Raw genomic sequence first — 16,733 nt, 5'->3', positions numbered from 1 at the left:
CTAATTTGCAAAAGGTATATCAGTTAAGAAGATGAAATTGGAAGTGTGGAATTCATAGGTGCTTTGCTCATTAAATAAAAGTCCATAAGCCTGGTTACTGGGAAATCTGTTCATCTCAGGAAAGACTGGTTACTGTGAGACATGCCTCAATGCAAACTACTTTCAGAAGACATGTTATAAAGTAGCACAAAGCTGTAAAGGCTGCAATAGCATTGCTGAAGACCTGGGTGTAGATTAATCTATGGTTAGACAAATTATTTACAATTGAAGAAAATTCTGGGCTGTTGCCACTCTCCTTCATCCTTTTACGATTACTTCAAAAGCATAACAGGCAATCCTAAAAGAGGTTAGAAAGAACCCCAGGGTAACAGGGAAAGACCTGCAGAAGACTACAAACTACAAAACCTCTGTTCATCTGTACATTATTAGAAAACCACTGAACAAGAATGGTGTTCATAGAAGGAAACCACGAAACGTAATGCTGCTGTCCAATAAAATATGCTGCATGTTTCAAGTTTGCCTGAGACCACCTTGATGTTCCACAGTGCGTCTGGGAAAATGTTCTATGGACAGATAAGACAGAAGTGGAAGGTTTTGACACAAATGCAGAATGCGTTGTTTGGAAACAAAAGAACATTGCACACCAACACCAAAAACTCATCCCAACTGTGAAGCATGGTGAAGGGAGGGCTGTTTTGAAGCATGGTTTGGGATTGCTTTTCTGCTTCAGGTCTGGACGCCTTGTGATCGTTCAGGCAACAATGAGTTTTTGCCATGTTTCACATGGGCGACACGATTTTGCCGCAAGAAAATCACAGCAATATCGCATTCGTGGTGCGTGCGATATTGCTGCATTTTCTCACGGCAATACAGCGATTTTCTGGTGCTAGAAAGTCGCACACGGTACCACAAAGTCGCATGACTTTATAGCACCACATGCGAGGTGGGGCTTTTTGGGGTGGGGCTTGAAATATAAGCCCTACCCGAAAATAAGCCCTAGCTGCATAAAAAAATGTTAAAGTCTCCTGCACAGCTTCCTGGTTGGGACTTTAAAAATCCCTGCCTCCAGGAAGCTCTGCCTGTGATTGACTCTTGATCGCTGACTCAGCCAATCAGAGCCAGCGCTCAATCAACCAATCACAGCCATTGAATGATTCAATGAATGGCTGTGATTGGTTCCTCAAGCGCTGGCTCTGATTGGCTTAGCTGTGAGCTCGGAAACAATCAGAGGCAGAGCTTCCTGGAGGCAGGGATTTTCAAAATCCAGACCAGGAAGCTCTGCAGGAGAACTTCAAGCAAATCTGCCGGAGCTTCAGGGGAGACACACAGGGAGATGAAAGCGCGGAAGAGGTGATGTATTCTTTTATTTTTATGCAGCTAGGGCTTAGTTTAGGACTTTAGCAATAGCGAGGGCTTGAGAAAGATCACATTGTGTGATCGAAACATTGCTTTTAATGGAGTAATAAGTTGTTTTTTACTGCAACAATGGCACTTTGATATGCTGCTATAGAGCTAACTTTAATCTCACTTAGTTAAGGACTTTGACAGTAGGATATCCACTGTCAAAGTTGCATTGCACCACATGAAAATCAAGTTTCTTGTGCGATGCGATGCAACAGAGAGAAAGGCTCCATAGGGAAACATGGGCTACAAAACATCACAAGTCACGTGCATATCACGAAACCCGCAATGTCACATGCTACAAAACATCGCTAATGTGAAGGAGCCCATAGGAAAGCATGGGTTTCACATACATGCAAGATCGTGCGACTTTGTCGCCCATGTGAAACAGGCCTTAAGGTGTACCAAAACATTTAACATGAGCAGGTAAAGGCAGCAGACCAAGCTGAGGATATGGACAAGACACAGAAGTAAATCAACTAAAGAATGATTGAAAAAGAAAATTTGTGTTTTAGGATGGCCAAGTCAGAGTCTTGGCCTTAACCCTACCAAGATTCTGTGGCTGGACTTGAAGAGGGCTGTGTATACAAGGCATCCCAGAAATATTAATGAACCGAAATACATTTGCAGGGTGAAATTGTTAAAAAATTTCTACTCAACTATGTGAACATTTGCAGCTACAAAAAAACATTTGGTGAAAATGATTGCTGCTTACAGGTTATGACTGATGCTGCAGGTTATGACAGTCAAGGGTTCACTTACTTTTTCTCCCTGCACTGTGGATGTTTGGTCAATATACGCAACAAAAAACATGTATGGTACAACTGAGTATTATTAGTTTAGTTTGACTTTTTGTCTATAATTGTGATTCAGATAATAATCAGACCACATTTTATTTATAATAAATGCAGAAATCCAGGTAATCCTAAAGGGTTCATTTACTTTTTCTCGGAATAGTACATGTGAATAATAATTTATGCAAAACCCTCTGAAGCTGGCTGAAAAGAAAACTTTACTGCAATATTTCAACCTCAAGTACACTGCTGTGAAGATCAAGGCATGCTTTGCTAAAAAAAAAAAGAAAGTGAAGCTGTTGGTGTTCTTAGAACAATACAGTGACCACCAGAGATGGTACAGTTGATTTGCCAGCTTTGGGATTTGCAATGAATTAGGGTGATTTGCATTTTGAAGAATAAATGGAGAGTGGAATTTTAAAGATTCTTTTGGCGACCCCGAAGCCCAGACCTCAACATCAATAAAAGTGTTTGTGAGTATTTGGATCGTGAGAACCAGAAAACGCTCACAACTTCTGTGAAGGTGTTAAAAAGAAGCCTGAAAAAGTATTCTAGCAGATTGCATTGAAAAGCTGAAAGCAAGTCTCCCAAAAGAATAGAAGTTGTAATAAAGGGAAAGTGTAGGTACAAATAACACAGAAAAATGTGATGTTATCTGGAGTTTTTGAGGGTTCGGAGCAATTTTCTCTTAAATATATGTTTTCTGTACTTTATCCACAGGATATGCCATAAATGATAAGTAAGGATCCCTTGTTGAGAGAACAGAAATCTCCTGACCACTGCTTCGTCAGGTGAGATAGCTTGCTGCCAATGCATTCAGCCACAGATTGAATGGAGAGGTGACCGCAAAAATGCATAGCCACCTCCTCTGTTAGTCTATAGGCAGATGCAACCACTTTCATGGTGGATATGTCATAAATGACTGATCATATTCCTTCAAAGGGAATGTGTCATATGAAATTTACCTGTTCCTTAAATCAAGTTTTTAAAAAATATATATTTTTAAAGACTTTTTGGAGATTTTGTTTAATTTTTGATGTCAGGATCTAGATTTTAAAAAATCCTGAAATCCTGCAGTTTTCACACTGACCACTAAGTTTAAGGGCGTATTGTGGAAGTTTACCATTGATGACCTATCCTCAGTAGTTGATTAGTGGGGGTCTGACGGTCTGGATCCCCACTAATTAGCTGATCCTCCAGCCCACTGTCAGTGCAGTGAAGCTAGTTGTCCACATCGATGGTCAGAGACAGAAGTGTAATAGAAGGCTTTTCACTCATTGAAATCAACAGGAGTGATGCCTTCTAATATACTTCCTGCTCCGACTGCAATGAGGAGCCAGAAGTGTAATGTAAGACATTTCTCCCATTGATTTCCCATCTCTGACCCCAACTCAGACTCCCATCGATCAACTTTTGATTACCTATCCTGGTGATCGGTCATCAGAAGTAAATGCCAATGCCCAGAATATCTTTTTAATTATAATCTAAGCTTCTTGTTCTGTAGGGAAAACGTTTCAGCAGTCATCTCATCATTATAAGCAAGATTAAAATGAAAGGTAACATCTATATAAAGATAACACAGGATTCACCCTTCACAATAGTAATAGTTAGGTGACGGTCACAACTTACCTCCTTCCCCTCCCTGCACAAGGATCTCTGCATAGCTTATGGAACATGCCTAGAATAATGTATGGCTCCTGTAAGGCACAGCTCTAAAAGGTGCTGTAAAGAAGCATATCTCAGCAGCTCAGGCACGATGGCCGCCCCATAGTGATATACAGTCAACAGAATTCAAAACCTACAATCAGAAAATAAAAAGAGATGAAAAAAATGGAAAATGTTTCACTAACTAATGTTAATTGGTAGAAAAAAAACTATAGGTGACACATCCATTTTAATGGCTGTTACGATGGAAATCTAAAGAATAATGGTGGCTCCTGACTTTTTCTGTGTGCTATACGTTATATAACCATCTAATAGTACAGAATACTGTATATGACAATCCAGCAAGAGCATTGATGAGGGTACACTCAAGCATTCTCTATGACAGGGTATGCAATTAGGTATACTTAGTGCATGTAATAAAGTGCAGCAATAAAAACTGCAAATACAGTAATGTAAAAAAGTATTTGCCCCTCGCCAATACCATCTATTTTTGTATATTTTGCATATTTGTCAAACTTGAATGTTCCACATCATCAAATTACTTTTACTATTAGATAAAAATAACCTAAGGACTAATCCACACGGGTGTTGGAGTTTTTACGATTGCCCGCCGGCGACGTAAAAACCTGTGAACGGCCCAAGCCGGGCTCATATATGCTGAGCCCGTAATACTGTTCTGCGGGGAAGATAGTTTAGCTCTGTTAAACTGTCTCCCCGTTCCCTCCCCCTTGCAGGCTCTCAGCAAGGGAAGGGGGGGCGGAAGCTAGTGTGCTAAGCTCCCGCCCCCTCTCCGCCTCTTGGCACCCAGCTTTGCCCCAACCCACCCCTCCCATTGCAAACAGCTGGCAAGGGGCAGAGAGGAGGAGAGAAGAGAAAGAGAGTTTAGCAGTCACACTGCTAAACTCCCTCCCACCTCCCTTCCCTGAGCACTGTCATAGGAGTCTATGCAGCAGCAGCCGGCCAAAAGGTTCTAGGACTATCTTTTCTGGCTGGCGTAAAAGCGCCCGATGCTATTTTGGATGGCTAGGCGCTTTTATGCCGTGGGAATACGCCTGTGGGATCTGTTGCATTGGAATCCAATGCATCCGATGGTAGCGTATATCAGCCGGCTGTGAAAACGGCGGCCGATATACGCTCATGTGAATAAAGCCTAAGGCTTCTTTCCCACGAGCCTTTATCAGCCGATATACGCTACATTGGGAGAGCTAAAACTGCTGAATGGGCACACAAATCAAGCGTTTGTGCGCCGATTCAGACAGCATGGGTCCCGACGCATATACGCCGAGACTGCCATGCCGTAACCCCTTTTCCCTCCCTCCCCATTACAGGCTCACCTGTCCTCTCCTCCCCGCTCATTCTTTGCAATGGGAGGGGGGAGGACGGGGGCAGAGCTCAGCAGCGGCCCGTCCCACCTCCTCCCATTGATGGCTATGGACAAGGGGCCGGGAAGAGGGTGGGAGCTTAGCTCTGCCCATGTCCTGCCCCCTGTCCACAGCCAGCAATAGGAGGAGGCGGGATGGAACAGCGCTTGGCTCTGCCCCCCTCCCATTGCAGAGAGCCAGCGGGGAGGAGAAGACAGGTGAGCCTGCGATGGCGAGAAGAGCAGAGGGAGGGAGTTCTGCAGCCACGTTCCTAAACTCCCTCCACCTGCAGCCGCTGCCATGGGCTCCCATAGGAGCCCATGTAGTGGCCGATTTATTCCGGACCAAAAGATAGTTCCAGGACTATCTTTTGGGCCTGACGTAAAAAAGCCTGGCATTATATTGGGCTGGCCAGGCGCTTTTATGACTCAGGAATACGGCTATGTGATCTGATGCATTGGAATCCAATGCATCAGATCACAGCATATATCAGACGCTCCTGGGAAAGAAGCGTAAGACTGTGTTCACACAGCTGATTTTCTCATGCAAGTTCTGTCCAATTCTGAGATTGATAGAACTCACACAATAAATGTATCTCTTTGAAAGATAGTTAGAATATTCACCTGTGTGAATGCAGCCTAAGGCCTCAGTCACACGGGCGCATCGGCGCCCATGTTACTGCAGGAAGGAGATGGACGAACCTGAAGACGGCCGCCTCTCTGCAGCGCCGTCTTTCATCAGCGCTGGAGAGAGACAGCCGTCTTCCGGTACGGCCGTCCTCTAACTGTCAGTCACTGAGCCCTAAAAAGAAAAGCAGATTTTAAAAATGGTTTCAATTACTGAGGGAAAAATGCTTTTTAAACGTTCCTGGTCCTATATGAAAAAGTAATTGCAACTAAATAAACTAATTAACCAAATTCAATTGACAGTTGGGTTTAGCCTCACTAGTCACACCCAGGCATGATTGCTGTCAGACCTATTAAATATAAACATCAGTTAAACAGAACCTGTCTGAGAAGATCTTAAAAAAGCAGGACATGATCAGTGTTGCTCATCGTGATCAGCAGGGTAATAAAATTGACCAATTTTTGCTAAATAGGATCAATTCGTCCCAATATGTCTGGGATGATTTAGTGAATCCTGCACTGAGCAGGGGGTTGGACCCGATGACCCTGGAGGTCCCTTCCAACTCTACCATTCTATGATTTCATGATTCAATACGATATTTTTCAAAAATTACCAAAATATTCGCTCTGCTTTGAGCAGAAAAGACAGGTGTGTTATGGTTTTGAATCTGACCTTGATAGGGATGTAAACCCGGGAACCCACCACTGCAAGCCAGCAGTGTTAATCAATGGGCCGCTGCCACCAGCACCTCTACTAATATTCAAGGAGGCCAAATTAATGAACGCAATTTTTACTGGTCAGGTAATGCAGAAGTGGTATCACCTGACCCACATCACATCGGTCGTTAGACAACACAAAGAATTGTAAGGCGAGAGGGAGGACTGTGGCTGCTGAAATCAGTTGCAGATACTCAGCTGATTTTGAGTCAGCATCCACACCAATATTTCTTTTCCAGAAGTGCTGCATATTTTGCCACAGAATTTTTCACTGCGGCAAATCTTTTGCTATGTAAGAACATACCCTAAGAACCATTATTCACAAATGCAAAAAAAATTGGAGCAGTGGTGGACGTTATTAGGAGTGCTTGCCCTACCAAAATTTCACTAAGAATATATCGATGTCTCATCCAAGTGACGAAAAAGAACACAAACGAACATGTAGAAAACTGTAGGCTTTTCTTGCCTCAGTTAAGATCAATGTACACTATTCCACAAATATATATATACTGGCCAAAAATGGCATCCAAACCCTTGTTGACCAAAAAGAATACTAAGGCTCGTCTCGCATTTACCAAGAAATATGTAGATGACCCCCAAGAACTTTGGGATAATATTCTGTGGACTGATGAGACAAAGGTGGAACTTCTGATGTCATAGTGGAACACCGCATTCCACAATACCAATAGTGAAGGTCTGGGAGAGCTTTGTAATGCAACCTGGACAACTTGTCATAACTGATGGAACCATGAATTTTGCCCTATGTCAAAAAATCCTGAGGGAGAACATCCAGCTGCCAGTTTGGGTCCTAAAGCAGTGGTCCCCAAGTTTTTTTGCACTAGGGACCGGCTTCAAGCACAACCATTTTTCCATGGCCCGGCAGGAGTAGGGCTTTGGTCATATGGTGGGTGGCTTCAGTAGTAATGCTATTACTACTGGGGCAGATACAGGGGACACTATTACTAGTAGTATCCCCTATATCAGCCCCAGTAGTAATAGCACCCCCCATGAGACCCACATACTTACACCTGCCTCCTCGTGCAAGCGCTGCTACTCTGCTCAGCATTGCTAGCGGCGCTGATCCCAGGTGCACACTGTGACATCACTGTGCTGCCAAATACCTCGTCCCACTGCTCTCGTGGAACCAAGTAGGAGACATCAGCGGAGGGGGAGGAGGATCCCGGCTACACACTGATGTCACAGTGTGGGCCGGGATCGGTGCCACTAGTAGTGCTACTTAGTGAATATTGGCAGGGGAGCCGCGGCCCCAGGCGGTATTCACTACTAACGTGATGAGCGTCTGACAGCGGCGCCGCGGACCAGCAGAAAAACCCCAACGGCCCGGTCCTGGTCCACGGACCGGTGGTTGGGGACCCCTGTCCTAAAGCTCAAGTGCAGTTGGATTATATTGCACGGCAATGTTCCAAAGCACACGTGCAAGTGCATCTCTGAATGGATAATAAGAAACAAAATTGAGATTTTGGAGTGGCCAAGTTAAAGTCTTGAGTTGAATCCTATATGCTGTGGCAAAACCTTAAACAGGTAGTTCATGCTCAAAACCCCTCCAATGTAGTCAATGGGAGGTGGTGAGTTCTTTAATGGAAATCTTCAAACAGAGGATGGACATACATCTGTTGGGATGCTGCACTGAGCAGGGGGTTGGACCCGATGACCCTGGAGGTTGCTTCCAACTCTACCATTCTATGATTCTATAGTCGAAATAAAACAATTCTGTAAAGATGAGTGGGCCAAAATTCCTCAACAAAGTGTATTAAAAGACTCATCGTAAGTTATCACAAACATTTGATTGCAGCTGTTACTGCTAAGGTTGGCACAAGCAGTTATTGGGTTTATCTTCAATAAATGGTATGATCATTTAAAGGGACCCTGTCAACTCATATGAACTCATATTTACCTGTTTCCTTGCGTCGTTCCATCAAAGCCACAGTTGAATGAATCCAGCGGGTACTGCTTGTACCCATACATGGAATGAGAGAACTAGTCCGCACGGTCTATGTGTGCGCAAAAGTAGTCCACCGGGTTCATTCTACAGTGGAGGAATAGCCGGGAAAGTGAGTAGGAGCCTTATATCCTGGATTCAGTGTTTCAGCTCCTATGAACCCATAATTTTAGTTATTGAGCTCAAATTGGCTGACGGAGTCCCTTTAAAAGCTGCGTTTTGTGTTTACTCATATTGTCTTTATCTTATATTAAATTAGTTTGATGATCTGAAGCATTTCAATTTGACACATTAGGAAACATAGATGAAATGAAGTGAGGGGCAAATACTTCTTCATAGCACTATATAGAGCAGGACTTAAATGAAAGATGAAGCTGAATGCAAGCAAGGTATTGACTGCCGATCTCCTGGATGTGGTTCTATTTCTGGCCTCTGAATTATATTAACGTTTAATTTACTGACATATAAAAAGATCACATGACCTAGCAAGTTGTAAATAGATTTCTGGTGTTTTCATCTGACTCATTTTCCTGCAGGATTTTGCAGCCAAGGATTTTTCATTTTACTTTAATATCAAATTCATGTTTGTTCTCTCTCTTCCTCAGCCAGTTTTCATTTATTGCCTCTGCACCACCATAACAGAATAAAAACAACGGAAAAAGCTTCAGCGGGCTGCAGAAATGTCATTCCTGAGAAAAGAGACATTCAGTTCATATAGTTAAGTGTGGAATGCACGGTGGCCCTTGAGAAAATCTAGCAAGCATCTTTAGCTTTTTCATTAAAGCGCATGAAATGTAGATAAAAACAAAGAAAATGGTCCCAGAGGAAAGCAGACTTGGGCTTCGTTCAGACAGTCTTCCTGGAGTTGTATGTTAAAAAAAAATGCCAGAAGAATCACATGCAATTTGCTTTTGATAACAGCGTTTTTAGTCACACTATATGGCCTATAGATTTTTTCTATGATAGGGTTTTTTTTTCTATAGAGAAGTCTGTCGGAAAACGTTTGAAAAAGAATGCCAGACCCAAAAAACAAAAAAAGTGAGAAAAAACAGCACTAATAAAAAAAGCAATATTTACAGGGCTATTCAAAGTTTACTATTGGCCTAGAGATAAAATCTGCAACAAAAATGTATTTGTCAAAAAATGCAAATGTTATGGAGTTTTTGGAAAAAAAGACTGTTTGGCAACAATAGCCTGAGGGCTTATTCAGACGACCGTATATTGGCCGGGTATTCACGCTGGCCGATATACGGCATCCCTCTCTGCAGGAGGAGGAGGCTGGAAGAGCTCTCTGCCCCCTCTGCGCCCCTCTGCACTATTTGCAATGAGGGGAGGCAGGATGGGGTTGGAGCTAAATCCCCTGAACTTAGCCCCGCCCCATTCCGCCTCCTCTCGTTGCAAATAGTACAGAGGGGCAGAGAGGGGGGCGGGAGCTCAGAGCACTGCTCCCGTCTCTTCCTGCCTCCTCCCCCTGTAGAGAGAGACGCTGTATGTCGGCCAGCGTGAATACCTGGCCGATATACGGTCGTCTGAAGCCGCCCTTAGGCTAACTTCACACAGGTGAGCGCAATATGGGGCCATGAATCCCGCCTCCATATTGCGCTCCCCACCACGTGAAAGCACCGAGGATGAGAGGCGTTTTCATGTGAAAACAGCCATGCATCACTTCAGGGATCCTCCGGCACGGCTGTCAGCCACGGCAGAGGTCCGTGGAGTTTCTCCCATTGTTTTCAATGGGACATCTCACATTGCTCCGAGTGCACCTAGCCCCTGGTGCAATGCTGCCGCCGGCCACATTGAAAGCAATGTGCGGTGTAATGTGAAAGCATGCTCAAAATAGGACATGCTGCGATTTGTTTCCTGCATTGCGGTGCCATATAGGAAAATATCGCTCATGTGTACGACCCTATTCAAAAGAATCTTGTTCATACGTGTGCGAGATGTCAGCGTCTCACAATACACAAATCTCATGCAATAACCCCCCCCCCCCCTTAGAAGTCGGCCTCAGTGTGTCATCCATTTTTACATATGCAAAAAAATATAACTCAAGAAGGCCCAAGTGATGTCAGTTTTGTTAGAACCCAGAGAAAACAGGGTGTGTAAAAAAAAAACAAAAGACAGTGAATGGGAATATTAATGCATGTTCGTTGCATAGACTTTAATGAGCAATTTTGGTCCATGAATATGGAATGAAATAAGACATGCTGCAGTACCTTTTATGCGTAACATCGGTACATCGGAATACAGCAATTTAGTTCAATGGACCCAGGTGCTTTCCGAATTCAAACAATACGGACTGAAAATACGCCCGTGTGACGGGGCTATTAGTGTATTGGGGGTGTTAATGCTGTGGAGTTTCCTGCCCAGAATTTCTGCACATAAAATCCACCGCATTTACAGTACATGTCATGTAGATGAGACGTAAATATAAACCCCGTGGTAAAGAAAAAAATCAACGCTGAGGGTTCCTTCACACGGGCATATGCATTTTTGCGCATGCCTCAGTGCAGTATATTTGCGCTATGTACAAGGCTTTTTTGTGCGCATATTGGCTTATTTTACTGTGTTTTTGCGCACGGGTCCCAACCACGCCCTGATTTAAATGACTATTTAGCCTAACGAGTTTCAGATGTGTTCTTTTTCTGGTGGAATTGCGCATCCTGTTGCATATTGCACATGCATTCCAGCACCCCCATAGACTTCTATGGAGAGCTTTGGTGCGCAAATGCACACAAAAGTTGAGCATGCTGTGCTTTTTTTTGTGTGTGTACATAAGACGCTGATGAGAACTAACTAGAGATGAGCGAGCATACTCGCTAAGGCTAACTACTCGAGCGAGTAGCGCCTTTTTGAATATCTGCCCGCTCGTCTCTAAAGATTCAGCTGCCGGCGGGGGGCAGCGGGGGAGAGCAGGCAGGAACGGAGGGGAGATCTCTCTCTCCCTCTCTCCCCCCGCTCCCCCTGTTCACCGCCGCAACTCACATCTCACCCGCGCCATGTGGATCCCATTGACTATAATGGGGTCCAGTTGCTTGCCACCCAGCTGCCCGGCTTTTGGACAGAAGAAAAAGCGCTGTGTGCAATGCTTTTTTTTCTGGTATTCTCAGCCGGATCTGCGATGGAACCAGAAAATCAGCAGCGAATACGAGCCATGATGTTTATGCATGATGTTGTCCCTATCTGTCATGTTGTTATTATGTACAGTATTTTGTATCGGTTTTTGCATAAATGTTATTGCTTTCAGATTAAATACAATTGAATGGTAATAATTCTTGTTGTAGCAACCCTAATGAACAGTGCTGGCACACAGATTGTCTTCAGTCACATTCAGATCATATTATTACCATCACCGATGACTATATTTAATCCTAGCAATCAGTACATTTTATTCTAGTTGGAACAATTCCAACCTATACATTGTTTCCGTTTCATTGAACCTGCTGTTTCTTTTCAAAAAAGTCACTGATGCAATGATGTAAAAGTAAGTACAGCATTAAACGACATGGGGATTCACCATATATAATAGTACAGACCTTGCAAAGGTAATTTAGTGCTTGAATTTCATGTATGAAGTAGGTCAATTAGAACAATGTGACAACAGATGCTACTCGTCTCAAATACAAAAATGATAAATTAGTAGTTAGCACTCATTCAGCAAACACAAAAAAAAAAGTGAAATCTGCAGTTTTGAAAGCAAGCGTAGCTTATAGACAGAATTTATAATACAGTAGGGAAATGAAACGAAAACTACAGTAAGCTGAACCCAATAGACCATTGTGTCCCAGGTGCTAGACTGGCTCACGCTTCTCTCTACAGCGGCCAATATACATTAAAGACATTGTCAGATCCCATTGTTTTCTGCAGGTCCAATTTATAATTTAATGGATACAGGCACTGACAGCCTGCCGGTCATCCAACATCAGCTATGCTGAATTTGTACTGGTGGTTCTCTTGTGTTTTCTCCAAGATAACTTGGACTAGAAGTCTCGTTTACAAACCTGGCAACCTGCAAAAAAGTGTAGGTGATAAAAGGTAATATATTTGCTAAAGCAGCAGATCTTCTAAATTAGGATGACATACAATTGTAAATCCTTGCAAATGTTGCAAGCAGGGTGGGAACCTGTGTAGAGCACTGGCACATGGAAGATAATGGTGGCACAGCAAGCTCTGAGTAACTTAGAAAAGGGCCATGGAGGTCTAAGTGAAAGTCAGTAGGGCCAGGCTGTAGTCATAGGTTCAGAGTCATTGAATGGAGACAAGGGGTGCAGTGGATGAGGGAGGCTCTTCCCTGTGGATGTGCTGTGTGAGCTTGGATGACATCCCCTACTGGGTAACAGAGGTTATTTCGGCTACAACAACATAAAGACAACTGGCGATGCATAGTGATTGGCTCGTCCCATTTGACCAAAGCAGAGCTGACCAGAAGGCCTGCAGATTAGGAAGTGCAAGGTGAGAGCCAGCTGTAAGAACATGGTTAGTGCTGCTTGGCTTGAAGAAGAACCAACACTCTGGCCCGTGTGATAGCCGTGTGATAGCCACTGGAAGTACTGAGCAGCAGGACACAGGTTTGCTCCGGGCTGGTGAGAAAGGCTACAGGAGACCCTGAGCTGAAGGCACTTGAGGCTCGTTTAGAGGCTTGTGTATAATCCCCATGTTTTAAGGACGTCCCCCCCAGGACTTGAGTCAGTGACTTAGTTGTGGAGAGAAGGACAGACACGAATCAACGCAGTGATATAAAAGGAAGGTCAACCCTGTTAACAAAGATGTCTTCAGAGATAGAAGTCTACATGAGGCCTTGCAGAAATAGAGACTGTGATTTGTTAGCTGGATATTGTTTGCATCCTACTATAGAATGGTAACCTGCAAATACATGTACAGTAAACTTTTAACGCTTATTGCAAATTGCCATTGCCTAAGTTTGCCATATTGCCATACCTTTTATGACCACCTGCAGATTACACCTACAAGGACACTCATGATTATTTGAATGAAGGGGTTACAATGCCGCTCTTTTACTGATTTTCCCTGCACAGTAATGCTGGAGGTCATAGGCTGTACAAGGGGTGCTGGGGTAAGGGCCTATATAGGTAGGTCACATTTCCAGTATGGTTGTAAGAACTTTCACGGGCAGATGATTCAGAGCTTAAAGTATTTACGCCCTCAGCATTGCCGAAGTTACTAAAGTTTTTTTATATGCTTATCAGACGTTTTAGACTATAGATAATATGGTATGGTGTACCTAATAAATCTTGTGATATTGCACTTTGCAAAGATTCTAAACAGTTGTGATGGCAGGATTGGTGGTGTGAGAGTGGAGGCATGGTCTATAAGGCAGATGTGCTATAAAAGCTGGGTCCCCAGACTGAAGAGTGGTTGATAACATATGCCAGAAAGAAGCACACAAGTGCTGCAGTACATGGTGCGGAGGAGCTGAAACTGTGCTCCTACGGAAGTGTGCTAAGCTGGCAGAGCAGTGCAGCGAGTTGAGTGGAGATAGCCGACATTGTGGAGTATTGCCCTAAAGAGCCATTGCCTTCATGGATGCATGGATGCCCGGGGAAGGAAAATGCTATTTCAAAATGATTCTTCATGCACAAGAGCGAAAGCCAATTGCAGTTTCTGCTCACGGATGAAAAATCGCAGCATGCTCCATACTGTGGTTCTCGCACAGACGGCTTCCAATAAAGTCAACGGAAGCCATCCGACCCGCAGCCCATCCGCAATGTCAATTCCGAAGGAAAAGTAGGAGTTTAAAATAAAAAAATCTGTACTGCGCATGTCCAACGGCGAGCCGTGTGGACCATTCGCAGTACAGATTCAAGATTCAGCAAGCAGGTACGAGCGGACACCGCCGCCAGGGCGAGATTCCGCTGCGGGCTCCTGCATGCGGAATCCACCTTACCCTGCCCCTGGGCAATGCGGCCTAAGTAACCAGTATAACAGTAAGCTGTGCAAAACCAATCAGCTATACCATTGTTTACATTGGTGCAACAGGTATAGAATATGATGCCGTTTATGGAAAGGCTTTACACCAGTTCCATTAGGCCCCATGACCATGGGCGGGTTGGATTCCGCATGTGGGAACCCGCAGCAGACTCCCACCGTGCCCGTAGCCAAGGACCCTGTGTACCTGTGCGGGCAGTCGTCAGCGTCCACGCGGACCCCTTTTCTGCTAGGACATCTGTACTGTGGATAGTCCGCACAGCTGTCGGACATGCGCATTACAGATTTTAAAAAAATAAATCTCCTGCTTTCCTGTGAGATCTGTGGCCCGTCCATAGCATCAGTTGTGGGTGGGCCGCAGATCGGACAGTTTCCATTGACTTCAAAATGAAATGGAGCATGGTGTGATTTGTTTTCCATACCAAAAGGTCCGCAAAACAAGCCTACATGCTTTGATTCCAGTGCGAACACCCATGTTTCTCTATGGGCGGCTTGAACTGCAGATCACCCACGCGGGTGCCCCACAATTCAATTCCACCCATGGACATTGGGCCTTAAAAAAGTAAGGCTTTACCAAGTGCCTGATAAAGAAAGCTATTACAACAACAAACAATTGTATTATCTGGACACAATAACGCAGTCCGTACCCTATAAATAAGATACACTTAAGCTACTTGCGCACTTTTGGAGTATCACAGTCAGTGTATGGTTTACCCTGTGCAGAGGTAAGTAGCTCCACAGATAGTTGCTACAAAGTCTAGTAGGTACATTATACTAAGTGAGAATAAGACAGAATACCAATGTATCCTTTTACCTGACCCGAGTCATGAACAGCATGCTAATAGAACATAGCTAATGACTCTAAATGTGCTGTGCAAACATACATTATGTTAAACGCAATTCCTAAGTGCTGGGAGGAAATTTTCACAGTTGGTTGTCAGAAGACAGTTAGTTTGCTATATTTGAAGCCTCTGCACCATGCTGATCATTCTCAAAGTGGAAAAGAAATAAACCTGGTGCGATTATTTTTAGAAGTTGGATTAAAGTGGCATTAACTATTCAGACAACTTATGTTCATGTTATAGCTTGTTTGTGTCTGGTAGGGACAGATGATGCAGGAACCAGAGGACGATGCAGTCACCGGGCTTACAAACATATATATCTTTATTGTAACAAAAAAAGTTTGAGAATAAATTGGCAATAGAAGCTTCCGTTAATTGATAAGGGGTATACAGTTATTACAGAAACATTGAATAAAGTAATTCTAACTAAGAATAAGTCCAACTCTATTGTGCGCAGGATTTTATAACCACCTTTTATAAATCATAAGAGTCATCAATAAACTTAAGTAATAAAACACATGATAGTCACACCGAATGTTTCAGCCTTGGAGAAGCAGTCGCCCCCGCACAGTCTGTAAGTATCACAAATGTTTTCCAATATCTTGCCTACAACTGGCAAATGAACATGCATTTCTCTGGAGTTGGCTCAAGTTCACATATTTGTAGCTGTCAGGCCTGTGCTTAAGTCACTATCCGTGTGCTTGTTAGGTTTTTTCTAAGGGCCCACCTCACTTACGTATCTCCAGTGTGTTTGGTTCTGTAAAGTAGGTGAAGTATCTTTGGATGTCTGTTTGGGGTACCCTGATGCACAATGCTGCAGGACAATGTGGACTCCCTGTAACAGTTTCTCTAGCTGTAGTCCCTGCAGCTTTGTTTTCTCAGTGGTGTCAGTTCCAATGCATTTTGGGGCCACACTTTTCAGTTACCGTCTGTCTACTTTCTCATGCTACTGTCTCTCTGTAGCAGGCACAAAACCCAAGGGCATATCTTAAAGGGCCCCCTCAGCAAACTCCTCACTCGTCTTTCCCTGCAATGCAGTTTCTCAAGACCAAGTACCACTGGGATCACTCTCCAAGCTTGTCACTCTCTCACCCAGTGTCTAGTTCCTACAGTTCCTGCCCTAGCACTCTAAGCCCATGCACCTCTCTATCATCCACAGTCCTCCATCCATCCTATCTGATCTCTGCAGTCAATAAAAAGTAGTATGCAGCACTCCATAGAGAAATGCATAAAATACTGTGATGTATGATGGCCAATAGAAGTCACTCTTATACCACCTAAGGAAATATCATCTGAGCCCCTTACATGTGTCAATTCAATCTTGTAATATACTTCTATTAAAAAGTTTGTTTTACCACTTTAGATCAAGTTCGAAATATTTGGTACTGGGGATCTCTCTTCTAGCCCCTCTGCAATCCACTATC

Source organism: Eleutherodactylus coqui, chromosome 5, assembly GCF_035609145.1.
Source record: "Eleutherodactylus coqui strain aEleCoq1 chromosome 5, aEleCoq1.hap1, whole genome shotgun sequence".
Classification (NCBI taxonomy): Eukaryota; Metazoa; Chordata; class Amphibia; order Anura; family Eleutherodactylidae; genus Eleutherodactylus; species Eleutherodactylus coqui.
Note: the sequence above shows the minus strand (reverse complement) of the source record.